Genomic DNA, 9,327 nt, shown 5'->3' with positions numbered 1-9,327 from the left:
TTTTTAGTGCTTCGTTAGTGCTCGTTTGTTCCGGTGAAAGTAGCGTTCGTGCAGCTTTAGTTTATGAGATATTAAGAATTATAATTTCGCCCGATGACGTCACCATCCCCCCATGTTGCTCCAAAACAGACGGGAGTGGTCTATTTTTTTAGTGCTTCGTTAGTGCTCGTTTGTTCCGGTGAAACTAGCGTTTGTGCAGCTTTAGTTTATGAGATATTAAGCATTATAATTTCGCCCCCATGACGTCACCATCCCCCCATGTTGCTCCAAAACAGACGGGAGTGGTCTACTTTTTTAGTGCTTCGTTAGTGCTCGTTTGTTCCGGTGAAACTAGCGTTTGTGCAGCTTTAGTTTATGAGATATTAAGAATTATAATTTCGCCCGATGACGTCACCATCCCCCCATGTTGCTCCAAAACAGACGCGAGTGGTCTACTTTTTTAGTGCTTCGTTAGTGCTCGTTTGTTCCAGTGAAACTAGCGTTTGTGCAGCTTTAGTTTATGAGATATTAAGAATTATAATTTCGCCCCGATGACGTCACCATCCCCCCATGTTGCTCCAAAACAGACGGGAGTGGTCTACTTTTTTAGTGCTTCGTTAGTGCTCGTTTGTTCCGGTGAAACTAGCGTTTGTGCAGCTTTAGTTTATGAGATATTAAGAATTATAATTTCGCCCGATGACGTTGCCACTTTAAGGCCAATTTTGGCTGCTGCATATAAGCAAGCCCTCACCTGTTGTGAGGCTTCTTGCGTCGTGACATTTGAAATGTAGCTATTTTTCTAAAAATTTTCGTTAAATGTATTCACTAATGAAATTCAGGTTATCAGCAATTAAAGACGTTATTGAAGCTTAATAAATTATGTACAATTTTCTGAATCTTGTCTCATTTCCAGCAAAACTTACCTGTGTCCTTATTGGAATCTTTAACATTTCATACTTGGGTTTTACAATAAGGTAAATCCACATTAGGTGGGCACATTAATAACGTTCTGTTACCCGCTCAGTATTGTATTTCTCCAGTCCTTCACTGTAACTCATATTCAGCCTTTTTGTTTTTGCATTTTGTTCGTTATAACTTTTAGCCTGGAACATCTTCTACCTTTTTAATGACATGAACCTGTATACTTTCATTTCTTTATGGTTTGTTGCGGACACCAAAATTTCCTTATTGTGGAGCAGTAAAGGTTTTCGATTATAATTAATTGAAAAAAGTAATGAACCATGACTTCTAAGATCACATATATCCAATGTAATGTTTGAAAATGTAATATACATTATACTTTCAAAGAATAACAAACACTTTTCTTTTGGAAAATGATTTTTTTTTAACAATTGAACATTCTGATGTTTAAAGATTGAACATCTTTTTTTCACACTGAGACATGGTCACAACAAAACGAAAAAGGGACTTGTTGATAATTGTAAAGTAATATATTTTGTATATAACAGGTATACAAACTCTTTGAAAAAAAAATATTTTTGAGAGATGTAATAGGAAAAGAATTACAAACTAAAACATTTCAATAAACCACCATTGGTACACTTAAACATACTTTGCCATGTAATAATTGGTCACAAAAAACATAAAACACAACCTGTTTATGGTCTGACTATAAATAAATTATAATATCAAACAATAACAAACTATTTGCTTTTGACCTGGGCTTCTGAAAACTTCCAAGTGGAATGTGTTCATTCACAGCATTCAGTCTGCTGTGTATAATGCTGCATGTGGTTGAATTTTTTCCTTCTCTGACACTGTCTTCACTGCTTTTGCCAGGTCATCATAAAGCTCCCACACACATGGAGCTGTACGGCAGTATGCAGTGTAATGTCCCATAACATCTTTGGTCAAGCTTCCCTTGAAAACGATGACTCCTCTCAAAGTGAATGTCTTTCCTTGGAGAGCCACAACGGAGGGAAATTCACTCAAAGTAAACTGAGTAGTTTGTAAGAGGTCAGTGACAATCCATGCTATTTCTCCAATTCGGTAGCTGTGAGTTAGAGTTCCTGCACAGAGTATTTTCCCTGACGTGCTGTCTCCTGTTTTGAATGCAACTGGACATTCTGATTCTTTCTGTAGTTGGCGAAGGCAGGTAGACTCTGGAAGTAAGAGTCCATTTTCGACTGAAGTACCAAGCTGAGCCAAGCCAGACTTCATCAGGACAGAAATGTCAGGAGAAACAAATGGTACTTCCCTAGTTGTTCCTTTGTTTAGCTGGCAGTACTGAGAAGAGCAGTGTTTAGACAGGTAAATGTTTGATACATTTCTCATTGTTTTACCAATGACAGTGGAGATATTGCACTGGGCATCGATTTGGTGGGCTCCAGACTTCAACTCGATTTTTTGAAACATTGCACTAAGCAGCTCTGCCCTCTGTGAGTATATCTTTGGGGTCACACTATCTGCAGTAATGGCTTTCACAAGCTGCAAGATGGGGTTGTCCCCGAACAGATGGATCTGCATGGAGCCATTCAGTGCAGGAAGTAAGATATGAAGTCCTCTTCCTTTTTTTCGGTGGAAGAATTAGTCCCCTCCAGTTTTCTACCACATCTTCATCTGTTGGCGGAATGTTTGTTTCATCAAGTTCTGGAGAATGGTGAGAATCTATTCTTCTCTTGGCTTCAGCACTGTGGGTGCTCATGGAAGCAGAGTTTGTTTCTGAAACTTTTGTTAATCCAGCTATTTCATGTTTTACTTTTCCAGAACAAATCCTCATATTTCCTTCGATGAAGGAAAGATGACGAGAAATAAATCGATCAAGTCTAATGGGCAAGTTCTCATGTTTAAAAAGGCCATGTTTTACACTTTTGAATTCTGCTTCCACAGTGGCTGAGCTTGCAGTGAGGCTAGTGCTTCTGAAGAGGGGGACCATTACTCCTGTCCAAAGTGGCAAGTAACTTGCAAGTCTTATAATGTGTGGAACAATCTCAGGGAGGAAATGGATGTTATCCCTGTCCCCATTGGCTGCAGCGAGTGACCTGCTCTTCTCGCATATGTTTGATACCCAGTCTCGAAGGTCAGTCTGGATCTCGTCTAAAGGTTCCATTTGATGCACTTCCTTTGTGTCTTCGGCTGGAATGATGGAGTCTTCTGTTATCTGTGTTTTTAGATATTTTTTGCACCTCTCTGATTCCAGAGGAACTCCAGAGCTATCATCACCCTCTGCCTCACTGAGGGCCACAACAGTGATCGCATGTATCAGCTGTTTTGCATGGTCCAAACACTGTGATTGTAGAAGCTTGGCTATTGCTCTGACAAAGAAGTCTTTGACACGGTGTGACTTGTTTTTCAGGCAGTCCCACTGGCAGATCATCTTTATGCAGTGTGCCACATCAACTCTGATAAAACATGGAGGACAGTTTGCTGACTTGTTTCCAAGTAGCAGACGGAAACATTCGTTAATGTATGCCTTCAGATCAGGGTAAGGAGTGAAGGCCCTCACCAGAGCACCGAGAATAGCCAGGGAGAAGTCACTCACGGCTTCCTTTGGTACAGCAGCACCTGTACGAAGCCATTCTGTCAGCCATGTTGCAACTGCATTTATGTCGTGTCTCTCTGACAGCATTTGCACAACTGGGACCGAGCAGTTGTCCCCTGTCAGAACACCTTGATATAAGAAGATGTGGCCAGATGTTCCATTTGGTCTCACCAGTCTTCTCACAACTGAGCCTGTTGCATCAAAGCAAACTACAGAGGGACATTTTTTGGACAATGTGTTATATACATGTAGCTGTGTTGGACTCCAATAGTGGCAGAAGAACTTGTCCAGACCAATGTCTCTTATACTACCACTGTGAGGTGTGCTATGTTTTAATAACTGCAAAGACAAAATGGGATCTTTGTCACCTAATTCCTGATCTCTTCTCTCCTGCTTAGCTTTTCGTAGGGTGGCCAAATTTGGCAGGTGACTTGGCTCAGGATCTCCAATATCCATCAAATCGGATGCCTTCGCTGACCTCCATACGGCTGGCTCCATCCTGCCCTCACACAGGTCTTTTGAAATCTGTGCACGAAGGTTTCCAGACATGAACCTCTTGGACTGCCTAGTGTGCAGGGAGATATTGGTGTCCTCATGACCAGATGTTGTGTCTGTTTGTTTTTACAAAAGTGTACAGAGCTTTTGGAGACATCTTGTTTTCCAGCTGCTGACTTAATTCTGTCCAAATAGTGGAAGATGGAGTGGCTATTTTGCTATTTTGAAAGATAGCCTGTTTTGATTTGCAGAGAAATGCAAAAAGGGAATCCCTGTGTATTGCTGGCTGTCGAGGCATCTAGTTAAAGAATAAAAAGGCTTTGGTTAGCATTAACAAAAGTATTCTGGCCTGTATAATTGCACAAGCTTTATTCCAGCATTCTTTCACAACTCAATTTATGTTTAAATTAGTATTCTCTCTTACATCTGTGTGACATTTATGCTGAATTGTGATTACGCATTTTTTTTCTGTTCAACATTGCATTTTTTTTTTAAATCACTGAAGTGAAATTTCAATTAATTTCAATTGAAGTATCTGTTCTAAAAATTGTCCTGTCTGGGCTATTGATGTTCCTTAACATCCATGACTGAATATGAATGTAAAAGCTGCAAGATTAAGCCTTGAAGAATATTTGTTTAAATCTGTTTTAAATCTCTGGACTTAAAACGTAATGAAATTGTGGATATACAGAAATATATATGTAAGGGACACAACCATGTGTCCTTCTCTGCTAATCGGGGGCTGGATTGCAGTCCCAACAGTTATTCAGTGTTTTATCTAAAACCTCAACATTAGTAGTTTACTTACCTTGTAAAAATAAAGTTCAACAGAGGGTTGGGCAATAGAAGGATTTTAAATTTTTCTTCAACACACTTAAATGTTTTAACAGCTACTTTTCCATGGAAAATGTTGAATGGGAAATTCAGATTTCTCTTGCTTTACCGCCAAAAAGTCACCTGCTCACTGAGGTGAGGGTCGTGATGGTCATCACGTGGGCAGAGCCAATCCCTATGACATTATGTGAAAACGTTAACATATCAAAGTTGCCAAATGTTCAATGCTCTTTTCCAAAATTCTTACATTAAATGTCAATAGAACTTAAAGCTCGCTGCATATTAAATTGTATTTAAACAAAAGTAAATCACTTGGATAAATGAACTTTCAGCCAATGACATACGTGCCATGCACTTCCGTTTTTTTTCCCATCCATCCCATTTATGAGAAAATATTACTGTTGAAAAAGCAAAATGCAGGCTATTGGACTTGGTTGACTTTGCCATCTAAAGCATATGTCTTTAAATGAGACAAAAAAACAAAATTTAAAATCTTTATTAAGGAATAAAGTGCGAACTACATGAGAAGGCACACATTTTACAGCAGCACATAAAACAGCATTTAACTTGCATGATAAAAACAGAATTAAGAAATGCTTTCTTTGTGGTGTTGATGTTCAGTGAAAACCACAGACGTCATCAATTTAAGTCATCGCTAATGACCTGAAAGAAAAATCTATATCTCATAAACTAAAGCTGCACAAACGCTAGTTTCACCGGAACAAACGAGCACTAACGAAGCACTAAAAAAGTAGACCACTCGCGTCTGTTTTGGAGCAACATGGGGGGATGGTGACGTCATCGGGCGAAATTATAATTCTTAATATCTCATAAACTAAAGCTGCACAAACGCTACTTTCACTGGAACAAACGAGCACTAACGAAGCACTAAAAAAGTAGACCACTCGCGTCTGTTTTGGAGCAACATGGGGGGATGGTGACGTCATGGGGGCGAAATTATAATTCTTAATATCTCATAAACTAAAGCTGCACAAACGCTACTTTCACCGGAACAAACGAGCACTAACGAAGCACTAAAAAAGTAGACCACTCGCGTCTGTTTTGGAGCAACATGGGGGGATGGTGACCTTTGGATGACCTAAAAATTAATCTTTAATATCTCATAAAGCAAAGCAGCACTAACGAAAATTTTAACGGCACAAACCAGCACTAACGGAGCACTAACCATTCAGACTATTTGCTTTAATTTTGGAAGTGGGTGGGGTGTCAGCTTCACTCAGCTGTGGCAGGGCTGTGAGATGGATGCCATCTTGGCCGCTTGTGATGCGCAGTTTGTCGCCCGGGCTTCACCAGGAAGGAAAGCCTTGAAAATACTGCTGGCTGTCAGTCAAAGAAAAATGTGCCAGGATTTCCACAAAATAAAAAAAGAAAACCCGTTCACCACAAACCTTTATATTCCAGTGTTCCAGCAGTAAACTTACTGTAAACTGACAGCCGTGGCTCGATGCCCGAGTGTTCGTCTGGTCAGAGGATTGGGGGGTTGGTTTGATCTCCAGCCTTACCAAGTGTCAAAGTGTCCTTGGGCAACACGCAGAACTCTGACACTTCCACCAATATGCTTATCAGATCTGGGATTTCTGCAACCGGGAGTTGCTTAATACTCGTTTTGATTGCAATAATTTTATCGACTTCTCTGTGGTTAGAGGGCGATGAAGTTTGGGAAAATGTTGAGACTCTGTTCTACGTTTCAGTCTTCTCTTGGTTCTTTCTGATCCAAGGGTGGGTTTTGATTACTCCTGAACTCTAGTTTTATTCCCAGACCTGACACCAGCCAGGTTCTGTAAATGGTAAGTGGAGTATACTTATATAACACCTTATCAAGATACTCAAAGTTCTTTACAATCTGAGCCCTCATTTACCCATTCATACAGCACTCTACTGGATCTATACAAAGACTAATCAGTGTTTTCACATTCATACACCGATGGGACACACATCAGAGGCAGTGAGGGGTTCAGTGTCTTGCCAGAGACACGTCAGCATGTGACTGCTGGTGGAATCAAACCCCCAACTCTCCCATTGGTGGACGACTGCTTTAGCAACTCAGCCACAGCCGCCCAGTGTAGTATTCATCTGATTTCTAGTTCTGTTTTATCCTGTTCTGGGTCCTGAGGAGCTGGTGTCGGTCTTCGTCCATCAATAGTTTAGAGGCAGGGGACACCCTGGACAAGTGTCCAGTCCATCATAGAGAGCAATGAGATCATGTTGACACCTCAAAAGTCCAGTCAGAACCTCCCGTGCCATTTTGTCACTTTCAAACAATAACATAAAAAAGTGTTCATAGTTTAACTTTTGGTGGTTTAACTCAGAACTTGAATTGCTGAGTCAGCTGTCTTTACTGTTTTCTTGTCAGTAATCTGTCCTTGTACAGGTGCTCTGTAGAGGGGCGTTTCCTCAGGTGGTGTCAGCTCCACCGGCATCAACCTGATTGGTTCCTCTTGTATTTAAGGCTGAGTGGAGCCATTATTCTTCATGGAACTGTTTAGCGTCATGCAGTGACAGTCCTGCTCCTCTTTGTGTATTTTTCTTGTAGACATGTTCGCTCCTACTCATTGCTGGAGTTAATACTCTAACCTGTTTTCTCTCCTCAAGCCAACCAGACCAACACCTGTCTGCTCATCCACTCCTCACCTGGAAATCCTGGAATTCCTACATTTTGCTCTCCTGGTCCAGACGCCTGACCAGTTGCCTTCTAAACCTACAAAAGAAACAGGATCATGTAAGAACACGTTATGAACTGCTTCATTCTAAACCAGTAACCTGTGAATACAGATACTCACCTGGCATATCTTCCCACAACTCCACAATAAAAGCCTTATTTTTGGGTACAGTTTCCTGTCTGGCCTTCTTGGTGTTGACACTGTGAACTCTGGCCCAGTGACCCTGAGGCCCCATTTCCACTACGCAGTATAAACACAAATGGAAAACATGCATGTTGGGTTCATTGGTAAATCTAAATTGTCCCTAGCTGTGAGGAAGAGTGAGTGATTGTCTTGTTTCTCTCTATGTGTCCCTGTGATGGACAGGAGACCTGTCCAGAGTGCTTTCCAAACTGTCCAAGAAACTGCAGCTGGACCACATCCTGTTTGGCTGTGTGTCTAAATAATCTTCTTATTTTTATAAATGAGGCTGATTTTGGTGAGGGAAAGAGGCAAACTACCAGTCAATCGATTCCCAACACCTCGGGGTAAACCTCTACCCCTCAACCCCGACACTCACCCCAGTTTTCCCCATTAGCCCATTTGCCATGACAGAGTGGGATTAATTGCAGTGGACCACGCGGCACTTCTGAATGTCTCCCTTTTTAAAGCCAGTGACAAAACAGCTGAATGAAGCCATATCCCCACGCAACGTTGTCCCCTCCCTGTTTAATCCGCCCACTGCAGCCATGTTTGTTTGTAGCCTGAAGCCAGGATCTGCGGCGCTTCACAGGCGGTCGGAAGAGGACGACGGGGTCAGCTCTGCCTTCAGGCATAAAAGAGCTGTTTCTCATTTCAGCCCTGAACCAACATCTACAAGCGGGGCCCGTCTACTGACCAGGAAGTAAGACATTAACATCAGCAAACCAAAGCAGGCAGATCAACAACCAGCATCATGAAGGAGGTTACCGGTAGTTTTTATTAACCTAAAGCAGTCAGTGAGAGGAAAATCATGCCGTTTGTAAAATATGTGAAAACAGTGAAGGACGGCACGGTGGCTCAGTTGGTAGAGCTACCGCCTCTCAGCGAGAAGGTTGACAGTTCAAATCCTGGCCGGGGGACCCTTCTGGGTGGAGTTTGCATGTTCTCTCTTACAGAACAAAAACATGCATTTTAGACTGATTGGTAACTCTAAATTGAGTGAATGTTGTTTGTCTCATTTGTCTTTATGTGTCCCTGTGATGGACTGGAGACCTGTCCAGGGTGTCCCCCACCTCTCGCACAATGATGGCTGGACATGAGCGCCAATGACCCCCTGCGACCTGAAAAGGAAGAAGCAGGTAAAGATGGATGTAACAGTTAAGGGACTGAAGTTGGCACAGTCCTCCATTCTTCCACATCTGTCAATGATCACAACATGAAGACAGTTATTGTGTAGCTTTTCTAGTTATAAATCTGTAGAACGTTTTACAGGTAAACTTTTGTATTTTCTAAGCAGTTTTCAGCCTAAACAGTCATTTAGTTTTAGTTTAGGTGTAACTCTAGTTTCTCGTTACTTCGTCTCCATCTTCTATCGTTCATCAATAAGTGGTGCCAAGTCCAGGAGAAAAACTGAGAACTCCCTCTCCCAATGCTTCCTGGGGGGATTCCAAGGCTTTTCAGGTTCAGAGAAGATAGATCATCTATCCAGTGAGTTCTGGGTCTGCCCTGGGGTCTCCTCATTGGCACACGCCCAGAAAACCTTTAAAAGGAGGCATCCAGGATCCACCTCAACTGACTCCTTTCAATGCATAGGAGCTCCACCCAGCTGATGATGGAGTTCCTCACCATACAGAACCTCTCAGGCTGAGCCCGGCC

General features: G+C 41.8%; 1 long non-coding RNA gene across 1 annotated transcript; it reads left to right on the top strand.

The window, feature by feature from the left end:
- Window positions 1–1,865: 1,865 nt before the first annotated feature.
- LOC119410204 lies at window positions 1,866–2,490 on the top strand. Its single transcript, XR_005186827.1, has 4 exons — window positions 1,866–1,956; window positions 2,083–2,189; window positions 2,292–2,378; window positions 2,455–2,490. It is a non-coding gene; the product is annotated as an uncharacterized LOC119410204 (long non-coding RNA).
- The last annotated feature ends 6,837 nt before the right edge of the window (window positions 2,491–9,327 follow it).

This window comes from Nematolebias whitei, chromosome 5 (assembly GCF_014905685.2).
Source record: "Nematolebias whitei isolate Nwh7 chromosome 5, NemWhi1, whole genome shotgun sequence".
Classification (NCBI taxonomy): Eukaryota; Metazoa; Chordata; class Actinopteri; order Cyprinodontiformes; family Rivulidae; genus Nematolebias; species Nematolebias whitei.
This window is presented reverse-complemented; position numbering and strand designations above follow the sequence as displayed.